Source organism: Strix uralensis, chromosome 10 (assembly GCF_047716275.1).
Source record: "Strix uralensis isolate ZFMK-TIS-50842 chromosome 10, bStrUra1, whole genome shotgun sequence".
NCBI lineage: Eukaryota > Metazoa > Chordata > Aves > Strigiformes > Strigidae > Strix > Strix uralensis.
This window is the reverse complement of record NC_133981.1, coordinates 14,420,499-14,437,283: the sequence shown is the minus strand read 5'-3', so window position 1 is coordinate 14,437,283 and position 16,785 is coordinate 14,420,499.

The following is a 16,785-nucleotide window of genomic DNA, read 5'->3' as shown; positions in this document are numbered from 1 at the left end:
GGGGCTTGGTGAGAAAGGGAAAAAAGTGCTGTCAAAGGTTTTCCCCTTCCCTTCCCAAGTGTAAGCCCCCGGGGTCTCCGGCAGGGATCTGGCAGCCACAAGACTGCATGGGAATGCAGGAGCCTTTGGGACTGGGCTTTGAGGGGTGTAAATTGTTGAGAGGAAGATCTCACCATCGGCTTCTCTGCAGCAAACTCACCCTCAAGTCTCAGAGCAAAACTGCCCATGCTGATCCCCCACGTCCTGGTTCCGCTCAGGTGTGTGTCCTCATTTTTGGCAGCCTGGTGCAAGGGTCTGCTCAGAGTCCCCGGCGAGGGACGAGCGTGGTGGTGCAGCCAGCCCTGCTGATACTTCGCCTTCCAGGGCATGAAGGAGTTAAACTTTTCAGATGGAAAATGAACTGAAGATCAAACCAGCAGCCTGGTGACCTCCCGCTGCTGGGACAGCAGCAGCTCCCCAGCCCGAGCCTGGCAGTTTCATCCATCGCTCGAGGGGCCGACGGGGAGCGGCAGCCGGTAGGTGCGAGGGGCAGCGTGGATGGTGGGGCATCGTGCGGGGCCTGCCCTCAGCTCTGGCGGGACCCCCGGGGTGGAGGGCGATGGCGGGTGTGATGGTCCGAGGGATGGAGGGAGTGCCGGGAGGGTTGTCCCTGATCCACTTTCAGAAGAGGGATTGCTCAAAGCGAGCTTGTCCTAACAACTGAGGAAGTGTGATTTCTTGCCTTTTGGGACGCCCGGCCGGCGGATCCTGAGGCTTTGGGAACAACGTCGTTTGTAATTGAACTCCTTGCATGCAGCAAGAGAGGATGTTGTGGGTTTATTTCTCTCTGATGAGGAAGGAATGATGGCCATATTCTTTAATCCTGTCCTCTGATGATGGGCATCTATTTACCAATAAATGCAAAAAGCATGGGATGTTAGTTTGCAGTTTCTGAACAATGAAAGATCTTCTTGGTATAAATGGAAATTTTGGGGTTTTTTTTCCTTGAGCTGAAAACATCATGGTCTGGTTCTAAGTAATATCAGGCACAGCCTGTTGTGCTAAGTCTGTGTTGTCTCCCTGGCTCTTTGGTTTACTCAATAATAGCAAACACTGGTTCAAAGACACCGTCATTAATTTGGATCTTTATTTTGCAGTAATGAAGTGGTGTAGTTTTACCTAAGGATTTGCTTAAACATTTATCATATCATTTACACTGTAAAATGTAATCATTTTACATAATAGTAATAATTCCTTTTGCTCAGAAATCAAGGCTGAAACAAAAGTCACAATCATTTCTGGTGAAGGAACAAGGATTAATTACACTTTGTTCAAAGAAAAACGAGTAGAACCACATCCCTATAAAATTAAAACCAAGGTAGTATATCTTTATATCTTGCCCCAAGAATAGCCTCAAGAACCCTTATGGTGTTCCCTGTTTTTCCTTAGAAAGAAACCAGAAAATATATTTCCCTAAAATCTGAGACTTTTTTTTTAATTGAAATGATCTTGGGATGGTGTCCAAAGGAGGTTGCCAGGAGGATGGCTGCGAAGTGGTAGTTTCTGACCAGGCGAATGGAACTGCAGTCACTGTGTTTCAGAGTCGGAAAAGCTCAAATTGTTCTTTACTGGCCTCCCAGTTGCTACAATCCAATTACCACAAGGTACTTTCTGGCCAGAGATGAGGCTCTTGATTAAAGAAATACAGATCTCCTGGTAACTGTGCTTGATTTATTCTTCCATATCACAGTGAACAAGTCAGTGTTATTCTTTGGAAGCATGAACTCTTCCAAATGCTAACATGTAGGGAGAAAGAAAATAGCAATTTTTATTATCTTCTTCACAACAGCCTGCAGGAACGTGCTTTGCAGGGAATGCAGCCTGCGAGTCCTCCTGCCTTAGCCCCAGCACCTTTCCCAGGGGCTGCTGGCACAGTCCAGGACCCCTTCGCCAACCAGCTGAAAACGAATCAGGGAAAGCAATAATTCAAGCAGGGGGAAAGGAGGCTGTGAGATATGTTAAAAGAGGAGCTCTGAAAAGTCATTAGTATAAATGCAGTGGGGAGCCTTGTTCCTGAGGGCACCCCAGAAACAGCCTGTGGCTGCTCAGCAAGGCTGACAGGGGACTTGGGGGCATCTCCTGGGACCAAGCAGCATCTGATGTGGGTTACATCAGATGGGTCCCTCATGTTTTGTCTCTTAGGACAGCTGGGAAGGGATGCTGGATGCTACAGCTTTTACCAAGCAGCTTGTTGGCTCAACGGCTTTCTGCAACAGTGGGGTTTGCCCTGCAGACATCCCTGTCTGCCCTCAGTGTCCATAACTGAAGTCACAGGGGAAAATGCCTGTAGGTATTGCAGATGGTAATGCGTCCAAGGGGAGCAGAACCTGCCCAGGCTGGTGGGCCTTATTCTGTAGGGACTTGATGCTACTCCCATTCAAGTGGATAATAAAACTCCCATTGATGTTTTTTATCTACTTATGACTTTCTATGGACTCTCAATTACCACTGCAACTGTGCCTGGAGTGTGCGAGTGTGCGGGGGGTGCACAGTGCTGCAGTGCAGAGGAGTCTGCTGTATCCTGTTTTTGTAAAGGGCTTTTCCTCTTGGTAGTTGTAGTGAAAACAAACATGTGAGAGAACAATGGGAATTTTTTTTTCTGTTTTCCTCTACGCTTTTAAATACAAAAAAAAAAAAAAAAGTCTATTAAAATTAAATAAAGCATGTTAACAAAAAAGGGATACCTATATGTTAATGAGGAAAATATGCATAACTATGTGAACATGCAATCACAAGCACAAAGGTCATTTGCCTTCCTGATCTCAGCCTGTATTTTTGCAGTTGAAAGCCTATTCATTAAATACCTTGTGAAAACAGGGCACTGGCAAAGCAGAACAATGCCTGTGCCATAAAGCTGTTATCTGTAATAAAGGAGGGTCAGCTTCACACCCCAGAGAAACACCCTCGCAGGCTGCTGCAGGACTTTGCAGTCTTCTGAGTCGTCATCTCAGCAGGGAGCAAAGGGGAGTCCGCAGAAAGGATTTCCTTTCTTCAGATAAACCTGGAGGTATTTTATTTGTTGTGTCTAAAATATTTTGCAATAAGCAAATAAGAATAATTATAGTTCCTTTAAAAATTGAAGTAATAGTAAGATATTAATTCTTTCTAGGAGTAAAACTTAGGATCGCTGTTCATAGGACAAATTACCCCCAGGGAAACAGGGACTGTGAAATCAGAGATGAGATACAATATAATAGATGGGACAGCCACCTTAAATTGTTCCTATTTAAATTATGTGTGTTTTAGAGAAACATCTGATGTTTATTTTTCCATATAAGAGGTGGAAGATCTACTGTAATAGGTGGATAAGGGTACAATTAGTTGTTCACATGGTCAAGTTGCTCCTGTTTGAAAATGTATTTCCCTGGTACAGCTTTCTGCCAGTGAATCCTTTTCCCTCTGGGGAGAGAGGACCTCTTGCCTCCAACATTGCTTTTCCCTCTGCAGGTGCTGCAGATTGTGACCACGTCTGGCTTCGACCTTCTCAGCAGCTGATCGGGCTCCTGAAGACCTTCGCTGCAAGGTGGGTTTCCCGTGCTGTAGCCATCCTCCTCGCTGCTGTCCCTTTTCTCATCTTTTCTGAGTGGCAAATACCACACCTGGATGCAGGTTTCCCGTATGTTTATATGGGATGAGGTTACTCATGCCGAAGTCCAATATTCTTCTGACAGAGAAATTTGCACTAAACCCAGAAAAGTATGAGATAAATTTTACTTTTAAAAGAGGTCACATCCAGGGCTCTCCAGATATTACAGACTTAGGTTTGCTTTGTGTTTGGGTGTCACCCGTTTATTAAATAGCGTCTGCTTGTCACTGCTGCTGCCAGCGTGGCTGTGTGTGGGCACCAAGGTGGGGACACCTTCCTGGCCCCATCTGTCAATGGGCAGCTGAGAAAGGCTGAGGACATACTGGTGGGACCAGACTTTGTCCCAGCCTGTTTCGTTTCTGTTGAGATCAAAGTGCTTTGTGAAATCAGTATGAATTTGAAGAGATTATTTTAAGGGTGGGAAAAAGGAATAAGGTGCAATAATGTCAAAATACTGCATTCAACATTATTTGGGGTGTAACATTTTGGATTTATTTTGAAACAATGTATCCTTTCAAGAATTTGTTTGCTTTTATTCTGTTCTAACACATAATACAAAGTCGAAAAGAACAGTTCTGAAGTGCCTGGAACTGAGGGGAGCAGCTTTTTACCATCCTCCTCCTGAGAACCGTATGCATCAGGTTTTTGGCTCCGACTTCTAGCAATGCTAAATTTAAAAATCCTTTCAAAATAGGGCTCAACCTTTCTCACAGCTCTCTTCATAAAAAGCTGAATGTTGAAGTGATAATGTTCACAACAAAGAACACTTATTATAAACATTTAGTTTGTACTATATAAATTACACTTGGTCTTACAGTCACGTTATTGGTGACAGCTGATACAGCCTGCACCCTTCCCCTGTAATGCACCAGAACGAAGCAAATATACATCGTTGGGAAAAATTCCTTGTCTTTTGTCAAAGAGCCCAACTGCTGTCAGCAAACATATTGTGGGAATATGAATCTGGAAACAAACAGATCATTAGAGGGTGAGTTAAGGTTTTGTGATTTAATTCTAAACATGTTGAGTGAGGGAACCAGAGATGTGCAATGCCAGGAAAACTGTGCACCAGAAGGGTTTTTTTTCTCTAATGAAAGCTGGTATTTTTATTGAATACAAAGTGCTTTGGGTGACAAAGATGGTTACATATGGAAAATATGAAGTTACGTTTGTTTTGGGGAATTATGAAGATCACTTGATTAGAAGTAACATTGTGCCGATGCAAGTTTTACATTCTTTCCTTTGTGGAAATTATTCATCCATTTACAGAACTTTATTAACAAGGTACAATAATTTTCTCATGTTAAAAAGAGAATGTATACGGAGGACCTCTGCCTGCACAGAAAGCAGCGACCTGGGCTTCAGCACTCACATCTCTGGTTGGATTACATCTGTGCTTTGCCCTGTTGCAACTATAATGGGGTTGTGAAAATAAAATTCCTTCCCCGTTCAGAGCATCCTTGGTGTGAAGAGCCTGGACCAGGGTTGCAGTGCTGCCCAGCCCATTCTGACTGCCGCAGCCACTTGGGCTGAGGACCGTTGGGAAGCCAGGGAGCCAGAGGAGCTCTTTGGAGATCTCCTGAGGGGACTTGGAAATCATCTGTGGAGTCTTGAGAGGGCCCTGCTGTTCCCAGCATTTTAGAGAAAAGCAGTCTGAAGTGGTGGGGCAGTGGGAATGTCCCGGAGGGAGGGAGGGATGGAGCCAGGCCCTGTCTCCCAGTGCAAGGCACAGCATCCCCTGGGGTGGACTGAGTGCCTGTGACCAGGCTTGTGCCTCTTCTGGGATTTCATTCTTCTGCTGCATGTCAAAGGTCATCCCCCACTCCGTGTCTAGACACATTACTGTAGAACGGATATCCCGATCTGCCCCAGCCCCTGCTCTGCAGGGACTGTCACAAGGCAGTCTGTGTCCTTGTGTATTTTGGCAGATGCTGGAGCTTTGCTCTCTTAGGAAAAAGCTGCTTTGGTCTCTCCCCTTCCTATAGCCAGACAGCTACTGTCTTGGCCCTACAGCTATTCTCATGGCGGCCAGAGCTGCTCCATTGTGCTGAAGAGGAGAAGGCTAGGGTGCGGGAGCAGCAGGACATCTCCACCTCAGAGTGCACCACCGAGCCCACAGAGACCTGGAAGTCTTCTAAGGCTGCTCCTCTGTCTGGCACCTATCCCCAGAGCCCTTTCTTCAGGCAGTAGCAACTCTGGATGCCTCTGCCTTTAATGGTTTCCTGCATGGTGCCACACTGATGAAAACTGAAAATCCCCTGAGATGGTCAACCTTGCTCACCTATGGCTTCCCCTCCAACACTGGCCAAGCACATCCTGGGTTTCTCTAAAATCCAAGGATCTGCTTTCTGTGATGCTCTGAGGATGAGTATTCTGCCTGCAACATTAACCTGAACACAAATAGGATATGAGAAGAGGAGGGAGAAAAAAATTCATTTCCCAAAGTCTTTGACAAGATAGCAAAACACTTCCCCAGGAACAGAAAGATGATTTTATTGGAGTAAATGCCCCCACAAAGCTGGCCACAGCCCCCCGAGCTGCTCGTGGCTGGGGAGACCCTCCCTGGCGGGACGATGGAGCTCAGACTTGAAGGTGGCTTCAGCTGCCCCCGCTGCTCATGGTCCCTTCTCTGCCATGTGCCGCAATCTTTCCCTGTGCCAAGAGCTTCTCTTGCCCGTCCTTTCCACTGTGCTGTCTGCAGTGCGGTCAGGCTTCCAGTTATTTCAATACTGAGTTTTATATGCTGTTAATTTTATAGTGAGGCAGAGGTTGATCAATACTTTCTGCTCTTTCCTGCCTTCTCTCACAATGCTGGTTCAAATTGTTATTAACAAACCAACTCCTGCCTCCAAAAAACCCCAGCCAGCTCTGTGAATCCAGCCCAGCACTCAGGGTAGTGGTTATGGGGGATGCACGGGATGCACGATGCTCATTGCAGGGTGAAGGAGCAGCTTTTTGCTGCCCTTCTTTTCTGCCTAGGAGAGAGCACCAATGCAGGAGTGGGCTGCAAGAGCACGGGAGCACTGCCTGGAGATGTTGGGCTGTAGCGAGAAGACACCAGATGATAGTTTCAGAAAATCTGCCTGTCAGGATCTGAGGCTGCGTTCAGAAGTGGTAATGGCTGGGATAATGTGTTGTTTATTGTAACCAGGCATCTGCAGTGACCTTGAAGGTCTAGCTGTCCGACCGCCCTGCTACATGCATCAAAACTCCTGTTAAGAGTTTCAGCCCCAAATTCAGCCTCCAAAGCCAAACGGTGATGGTATCACATTCGCTTTTCATTTCTGCGTGGGCACTGTGCCCATGCAGTTATAACACAGCTGATTCTGATTTTCATATAGTTCATTGTTTACTTATGACTTACTATAAAGTTGAGCCTGTCTTATTTATGAGCAGCCATGAAGATATGGGATTTCATCCACTGGGTGATGACTCATTCACTGGGTTGGACTCTTTAGCTCCTAATACGTGACATATTTTGGACTATTGGATGAACAGCATTTCTGCATGAGCCCAAATTAAATGCAGTGAATGGAAATAATTCTTTATTTGTTTTTAAAATCATGTTTGTAGCTGGTTTTGTGCTGGTTCAGCTCCCAGCTTGTTCCATCAATGTGCACAAGGGCAGGATGAGTGGCCGCATGGCTACGGTGGAGAGGTGATGAACAGCATTTCAGGGTCAGACGTCTAAACATGTCAGGGGTGACTTTGCTTTGTTTCTGTTGCACAAGGAAAAGGTTTGCAGCGTAGGAGCATTCAATACTTTCTATGAGCTTTAATGACTGTAACATTTCTCATGCTGCTGCAAACAATTTGAAAAACTAATTTGTAAAATCTCTCATAAAAATCTCATGTTCTTTCTGTAATAATAAAGCTCCTCGCCTGGAAAAAGAAATACAAATCTTCAGAAAGAGCAGCTCAGCGGGAGAGTGCTTTAGCTGCTCTTGTCTCGGGCATGCTTTCCCCTCCCGTGGGTGCGTCATGCCCAGAACGTTCAGCAGGAAGGATTAACGCACAGAAATATCGCCCCCGGTAACGCTCAGCTACGTAAGGAAAATGTAAAGTTTTTCAAAACTTTTTCCCCCTCCTCCTGCCCACAGCTCTCTCGGGTGGGACAGGTACCATGGGAAATGTCGGAGTGACTTTGTCGCAGGGAGCGGTTGTTAGGGCTTACAAGTTTTGGCGGCCAGGAGCCCTGCCAGCAGAAATTTATGCCTCCATTTCAGCGGTAACGGCGCTTCCCAGCGCGTTCGGCCGGCGGATGGCTGGGAGGCAGTGGCAGGGCGTGTGGGGGACTCGCCATGACATAACCGCATTCCTGCGGCATTAGCAGCTATTCCCAGGCCGCGGCAGGGGCTGCACATCCCCTTCCCTGCCTCCCACCCCACTGCGCGGGGCTCGGGGCGAGCCAGCCCGCCCCGCGCCTGCCGCCGGGCTTGGGTGACCTCCCCGCTGCGGGTTCGCGGGGATTTTTATCCAATTACACGAAGAACTCGTTTCGCCGGGGGCTGTGCGTGCTGCGGGCGAGCGGGCGAGCGGGCCGCTGGCCTGCGCCGAGCGGGGCGAGCAGCGGCCGTGGGGCCGGTTGGGTGCCCGCTGTGGCGGGGCCAGCCGGGGTCCCGCGGGGAGCGGCCCCCGCCGCGGGTGGGGCCGCGGGGCCGGCGGCGGTAGGTGGCAGCATTGTAAAATGTTGGCGGGGGGGCGCGGGGCGGGGGGGCAGCGCTGCCCCTGCCGGTCCCGGGCACCGGCCCCCGGCCAGCGCCCTGCCCAGCCCGGCCTCTGCAGGCTCGGCCCTGCGTGGGGCACCCACTCGTGGGGGCCATCGCCTCGCCCTGTCCCGCCCGGCCGTGGCGGAGCGCTGGCGCGGGGGTTGGTTTCCAACCCTCAGATCGTTTACAGGCCTTCATCCAGCCCTGCGGTGAGGCGCCCTTCGCAGGGCCCGCCGGGGCAGTGACTGCCGTTACCGTACCCCTTCGTCCTCCCAGGCCGGCAGCTAAACGGGCTTTGTGCTAATTAGCGTTTCTAAGAGCTGTCAGAGGGGTTGGGATTTGCCGGGAAGGGAAACAGAACTGCGCCAGCCGCTGCTCTCTTGCCTTGAGCCTTCGAGGCTGGAGTACAACTGACGAAGCCATTTTCCAGTTGCACTTCACCAGTTTGCAACCACCTCATCACCCACCCCCCCCCCCACCCCCCCTTTTGCTACTGGAAACTTGCTGCTGTCAAGGAACCAGGGACAGGAGTTTTGCTTTGCAGAAGGAAAATTTGCTGTTGCTGTGAGGACTACAGAAAACACAGCGGACCAGGGCCTCCCCGGGTCTGCATGTGGCCGGGCACAGCACCACCGAGGCTGGTGAGGGAGCAGGAGGAAGGCTCCTGTGGGGCTGAACCGGCCTGTCACAGGGCAGGGCACAGCTCATCTGTCCGTACAGAGCTCCCAGGCTGCGGGCTGCGGCTGCACCGCGGCAGTACCCCTGCCAGCTGGGCACCAGCAGCACCACCGTGTTAACAGCCAGATTTGTGCTTTTCTTACAGGAGCAAAGGCTCTCGCTGCAGAGTCTTCCCAGCTACTGCTCCCAGAGAGACGTAGATAACACAGCTGTGCTGGTGTGTGCCCTGCTCAGCCCAATGGTTTAAGACAGAGTCATACCAGGAGCTTGCCAGGCAGCAATAGCTGGTACCAAAAGGACCAAAGTCCGTGCAGAACGAGGGAAAAGTTTTACATATACAGTTCAACAAAAAGGAGATATATATCCAGAAGACCATTGCTGGAAGTGTGGAAAGTAGGAGAAGGGGGTTTCTTGTGGCTACGCCTGGCCCTGCTGTAGTGTGTTGCAAACCGGTGGGGGGCAGTGGTGTGGGGGTGTGTGTTTTGGTCCCCAGAGGAGCTGCTGCCACCTCCCTCCCCAGAGAGGCCAAAAGCAAACAAAGGCCATCAGAGGCACCTGGGCGGCCACTGGGGCGGCAGTGATAACCCAGAGCTTTGCAAGGCTCCTGCAGCCCTGCCCAGGCACTGGTGGGATCCCCACTGCCAGCCCCTGCAGGAGTCCCACATAGCACAACTGGCCCCAGCTGGATTGCCTCCATCCTGCTGCAACCCAAGTTATCACCATGGCTCGGAAGATAAAACCACTTACCTGAGGCTGTATCTATATCTCACTATTCCCCCTCTCGTCTCTAACAAAACCATTGCAGCAATGGGGCAGCTGGGACTAAGGCACAGTGACCACCCTCAAAAAAGGGTCTCAGGCCATGCCCCAACCCTGCTCCCCTGTTACATTTTGCTCTTGTTCACTCAGATTAGCAGGACTGGGCTTGGTAGGGCTCCTTTTCCCCCCTCTGTGTCACACCAGCCTCTCTGTTGGTGTTTTAACCCGTAGGGAAGCCACAATGCGTACAGCTTACAAAGACAAGGTTCCTCGCTGGGAGCACTGTACCAGATGGTTGATGTGAAGTGCAGTGCCAGCTACTGCAGTATGGCTGAATTGCCCTTTGAAATACACCGTTCTTTGATTGAAAAGGATCTATTTTTACTTTTTGGTCCTTTTCAATCAGACAGTGTGTGACCGGGCTCATTCTTGATGTTATCTCCTGCTTCAGGTATCTGACAGGCACACAAGGAGCAAGAGGCGCCAGCTGCCTGGCTAGCGCCACCAGTACACCTTTCTGATGCCATCTTCTCCCGGTAGCATACCTTTTATTGCCTTTTTTTTTTAGCCGGTGATTTTGGAGCTCCTTCACAAAATCCAGGAATCACCATTGCAAGACAAGCAGGAACATGGGAATTGCAGGTTTTGCCCTGCAAGACAAGAGCAGAGCCAGTGTAGAACAGGGGTCCCCACAAGCAAATCTCACAGTTTTTAGGAAAAGTTTACACCCAGAAAAGCTCCTGGGAATAGGTGAGGCACAGACTGTGCTATGGGGATGGATCTGCTCACATTCTTCCTGCTCTGTTTTCTTCTGTCTGGGGGCTCTGGTTTCTCTGGACAAAGCCCATGGAGCCGTCCCTGGACACCCAGCTCCCCAGTTCCTGCTGGGGGCTGTGCCAGCATGCACAGCCCGGGGTTTCCCGAGCTGCCGCCTTCCTCCCACCCACCCCCGGGGTGGCGTCGCCCATTATTTCCTGGGACAGAGGCAACACCCTGCCCTTTTCCCCCGACTGGTGCTTCTTTACACCCGCGCACCCGCCTCCACCTTTCCTCCTTGCAGGGTGTTGCTGGGCAGAGCTCAGCCGCGGGACATTGTTATGCTGCAATATATTAACAGCAGAACTGACTAACAACTGCACAAGGGGAACAGTGGCTTGAGGCTGATGACTGCTGGCCAGGTCCAAGCACTTTTCTTCCACCCTTTTTTGTTCCTAACTCTCACCCAAACCAATGTGATGCTGCCCACAGAGGCCTCTGCCATTCCTTCTGGTTCTGCAACATGTTTAAAAGGTTAGCTCCCTTTCGAGCAGAGAAATGCCCCCAAATATATGGCCTCACACATGCAACCGTTTATGGAGGAAGTTAAATACTCTAATGGCTTGTCTGGATCAAGACTAGGCTGCTAGCACTGCACCGGGCTGAGCAGTAGAACAGTGCACGGCCCTTGTGTCCTTATGCGCCAGCCAAGGCTTATCAGCCTGTGTAGGGGCTAATAAAGTAGCTTTCAAAATGAGTCAGTAGGCTTAAGGCTTCTTATGCAAGATTTCTGTCTGGGAACAGTTTTGTGAGAAATGTTTAAAAAAAAGAAAGAGGAGTGACTTCAGCCTTTTGCAGAAAGCATATCCACTTAAAGCATTTTTTTGGTTGATTATTCACCATCATGAGAACACTGCAATGGGGACGGTAGATATGAGCACGGCGCAGCATCGTGCCTTTCTTCTGAAATAGCTGGGATGTGTGTGTTCTCACTCACTCAGTGCACTGGCATTCTCATCCGTGTGGCTGCCACAGCCCGGGGCGTGCACCAGGAGAGCCGAACGACCTCCCTCTTTGGCTGCACGTACGTCAACAGTTTTGTTTATGTCACACAGAAGGCCTTTGGTTTGTTTGAAAAATATACACTGTTCCCCTGGAAAGCGTTCCTTCCTACGCTTCATCCAGCTGTCCCAAGGAGGAGCTTGGCCGCTCCTCCACAGTCAAACACAACTATTCATCTGTACCCCAGGTTAAAATAACTCCCAAAGAGTAACTGGGGAACACCTGAAATTCTGTGCAGTCCATAAACTCCAGCAGATGTGAGATGCTTTATTCTGATTTTACACCGTCACTCCTGAGAACTCCAACTCATGGAGTAAAAGCACAAGAAAAGAAGCTCAAACCCTGAGAAAAATGGGCATACCATCTCAGGAAGAGAGCCCTGGTTACTCTGAATGCAAACAAGCAGTAGGTAAAGCTGGGAGTAAGCACAGAAAATGTCTAATGAGGACTGTGCCTGCGGTATCTGATACGGGCAGGAAGCTGTGATTAGCTGCACACTGGAGCATTGTGTGGTTTTGTATAGGGTCTGACTTCCCAGGTCATGAAATCAGATCCTGAGTTATTTTAAAAATGAGTTGCTATTTCAAATTATTTTTCAACTTTGTGTTTGATATGTCAAGTCACATTTATTTGGGTAAGCTGTGTTTCGCTCGGACACCCACAGCGCGGCCAGCGCAGCATTCCTGGTGCTCGGTGGGGGTTCTGGCTGACAGCAGGCGCTGCCGTGGGGATGTTTGCACTGCCAGGCATCGTCCTCAGGTACCAGCACAACTTTTATTTGGTTTTTGCAAAGAAAGAGATGCCTATCAATGGCTGTGAGTATACATTTTTTCACTTAAAACCATCTTCACAAATCAGAAGTAAAATCAAACACTCTGCGGCAGTTTAGCAATTAGAAAAATAGATGAACCTAGAAAAAACCACATGAACTTTGCAGCACTTCCATAGGAACAAGCAGCAAGGGTATTTTGGACAAAGAAATGAGGTGAATTCCTGCATGAGACACACTCCCAGGGAATGCCCTGTCCTTGCTCTTCCAGTATGTGCTAAATGGATCCCAGTTCGGTTGCCTCCCCTGATTTCAGCTGCCACAGGATAGCAAAAAGCACGAGCAGCCTTGCTCTTTGGCCATTTACAGCCCGTGTCAAAACCAGAACTTTTATTTCCAGCTGTGAGTCTCCCTGGTATCCAAAGCAAGAGCAGCACTGTAAGTTCTGTCAAAGCACCGTGTTTGCCAGATGGATGGCTGCTTTTGGCACTGGTTTCGGCTTCTGGATACATATATAATGCAGCAGGACCTCTATGTACAGACGAAAAATCATATTCTTCCACACACAGAGAGATGAAAATAATGCCCCAGACACAACCGCTACTACAAGCAACTGTTGCCTAAATAGACTTTCAAATTATAAATTTCAATACAAATTCCATGATGACTCTTATATTTTTCAGCATATTTCTAGACATTTCTCTGCCTAAAGACTTCCCTCTGTCCAATTTGGACTGAACTGCTGCTGCATGCTTTCATATTGCTGTCTCCCCTGGATAACAGCAGTAGGAGGAGAAATAAGATGGAAAAACTCAGAACAAGTTGTATCAAATGTCCTAGCCAATATTTGTATAATGCAGAACTTCTTTGCCTTCCATAGAGCTGCTGAATAAGGAAAATGCAATCCATGATGCAATCCATTTAATTCATGCTTTGACTTGAACAACTTGTCTCGGTTTTGCTTCGCTTGGTAGAGATCATGGTAGCGAAAGGAGAGGCTTAATGACTACTTCATCAATTGAGAAGAAACACTTCTATTGTCTTTTAAAACCCAGTAAATGGCATACCGGCTGAATAAAATGTGCGGTGTGTTCAGAAACCTTTGATGCAGGAGGCTGGGTGCTGCTCCCGGGGACCTGGCTGTGATTGCTGAGCCAGGATCAGTGCTGCTGGCTGTGCGGCAGTGCCATTTATGGTCACTTAGTCATGAAATCCCATCAAGTTACGGTGTCTGTGGCTTCTGAAAAACTAAACCTTTAACTGCTTTGAGCCTCAGCTTCTCTATCTTTAACATTACTGGCTGAGTGCTGGATTAGCGGATGAGTCTCCCTGCGGCGCTGCAAGGATTAGCAGCATCTGCACAGTGTTTTGGATGTTATTTTGTAGCATTTGTTGCCCATGGCTTTTATTGCAACGCACAATGCTGTCCTATGTTTGGGTAAGGCTATTATGTGCCAAAAACTTATGAATATTTAAAATTTCCCAATAAATTTCTAAAGCTACCTGGGTGCTATAGCCCATGGCCCAGTTACTCCTTTTCCAAGCCACTGCCCTGACAACTCCCAGGCTTCAACCACCCTGGGGGTACAAACCCTCAGGGTGTTGCAGATTTGACAGAAGCCTTTGGAAAGGATAGAGGTATCTTGCTGTCTTTTCATCACATGTTTCTGCTGAGATGTGATGCATCTTCAAAGTCATTTGTGTAGGGTTAGTTGTAGTGTGGGAAAAAAAATCAGTGCTCCTCATGTATTAGCAGCACCACTGAAATCTTTATAAGATGATGTTTCTAGTTGCACAGATCCTCAGAGAGGCGATAACTGAACCACAGTCTGCCAGTGGTAGAGAAAAGCCCTTCGACCTGCAAAGACGCAGCCCTGAATGCTTGGCCATGGCCAATTCCTGCTGTAAGCAAATATTAATATAATCGGAATATTAATTCCGATTCTTGTCCTCTTACAATCAAAGCAAGCTGTTCCTGAATAATGTGTCAAGCAGAGAGCACATACAGTGTCCCAGATGGCTGGGGTCCCTCATAAATAGCCCATGATTCGGAGGAATCCAAGAACATATCATCACATGAGACCATGATAAAGTTGATTACCCTGAAGGAGACCTCAGACTTCATTAGTCACCCCATCATGCGCTGCCTGTCCACTGATGTCAGCGAGGGCCTGCGCCACTGCTCCCCACACCCTTCTGCTTTTGCAAGCCAGGCTTAAACAGACCTTTCCTAAATGAAGCAGTCAGTGGTTAGAGCTGCTATTTCCCCCTGCTATTAGGATGCTCCAAAATACTAATGGCAAGTGTCCACCGTGGAGTCCCACTGCATGCTTCCAGGGCCCCCAAAGATGTGATAAATAATCTGTGCTGAGATTAAAGTTCCATTAAGGATTATCACTGATCCCAGCAAGAGCAGCAGCAGAGCTGTAAAGGCCAGCCAACTTTTGTTTACCTTCACAGTTTAAACTATGCTCCTAATTTTCTTATTCCTGTCTATTCCCTGTAAATTCACAGAGCCTAATGCCATATTCTGATTTGAGAGACATTCTTCAATGTCATTTTGCTAAAAATAGAGAAACCAAATGCCATTACAATTCATTCCATTTGTCAAGGCTGCATTTTCAAATGCAAAATATTCTATGATAAAACAGTAAGTACGTGGCAGTGGAAGACCTCTGCTGCTGAATAAAGAGGGTCTTTTTAAGTCCAGCCTTGCAGTGAATTATCATAAAGAAGGAAGAAGGGTGTTTTTAAAACAGTGGAAAAAATTCAAAGCTGTGTTTTTGCAAGTGCTTAAAGAGAACCAAAAAAGCAATGACAGTGTTCTTCCTTCCTTATATTTGCATCTAGTGAGCAAAGGAAGAGCCAGGATGGAAAGATCCTCGTCATACAGGACAAAGCAAAAGAAAAAAGTATCTGCCCCAGAGCATAGTGTTGAAATCTCCCTCCCGCTCCGCATATATACATACGTCCACACAAACGTCTACCCATATAAATATACACATAAGATATTTCTGCAAGGCATACATTAGTTCATTTGTAATAATATACAGTACCAAGACGGTATTCCGGCAAGTATGGATTCCTGAGTTAGCTTGTTTTTATTTCTCTGCCTCCTCATGAAACTTGAAACGTGTGTTCATTTGTGTTAGTGTCTTCCAACTTTGTTTCAAAAGAAATCTTGTTTTTCAGGCCAAACATAACTCCAAGAACAACCCGATCATGGAGCAGCACAGGGCAACTCTCTCACTGGTAGAGGAGGACAAAGCATGGGTGCCAGAGGAGCTGCCGGCACAGCAGTCACTGCCACAGCTGGTGCCACGCTTGTGGCCAGGCAGTTCCCAGCCATAGTGCCTCTCCTGATCTCAAGCACGCAGGGGCTGCCCCCCTCCGCTGCAACGTTGCTCAGACCATGGCTGGGAGGGTCATCTGTGAATGGGAAGGAAGGAAGGAAGGAAGGAAACAAGATCTGTTCCTCAGAGCAGGAATTATTTTGCCTTTTTTCATTCTCTTCCCATAAAGCAGTCTTTGTTTCCCAATAGTTGTGAAAGCAATCAGGATGCAAAAGGCTGAATTCTGTTCAAAAGCCCTGTGATGTGCAGGGAAGGGCAGCTGTGACATGGGCTGCTGCAGCCAGACCACCGGCATCCCACCAACGCCACGCGGTCCCGAGCAGCAACAGCCCTGCCTGTGCTGCTGCCCTTCTCCCCGGGCTGATGGGGTGAGCTGGGCTTACAGCTCCATGACAGCGGTTTGCTGAGCTCTTCATATCTGTTTTTGTGCCTCAATGCTGCTGGTGGCATCGATCAATGGATGGATGGATGGATGGATGGATGGATGGATGGATGGATGGAGTGGTGCAAAACCACTCGAAGAAACTGCTGTACTTCTGCGTGCAGAACATGTTGTTGCACAATGTCATTGGGATGAAAATTTTCTGTGCAGGGTCTATGGAAAAAATTATCTTTATTGAAAATTTTAGCTAAATATTTAAGTTAGAAATTAAGGTCCTGATACTGATTCTGCCTTTTCCCTGTCTAATTTTTATTCACTTCGTTATAGAAAAAAATGGCTGAAGCTTAAACTTTGACTGTGGCAGGAGCACAAAACGGTATTAAAGAGAGTGTGCATTACTAGGTGTGGGAGTAGAAGGGAACTGAAATTAAAATGTTATAAGCAATCAGCTAATCCAGATGTGGAATGGTTGCTAAGGAGTCCCAACCCAGGCCAAAGTGAATAAGCAATTAGCATCTGTTAAAAGATGAAGTATAGGATGATGGGAGAAAAGCCCTTGCCAAAAGGCTCAGCTCCATCTTCCCAGCCTGCTTTTCCCTGGGCTGGACCAGTCTGTGCTGATGGCAGAGCTGCTCACAGAGGCACAACCTGCCCTGGCTGGGGCACCTCTATGGCCTGTTGCTGCTTTGGCT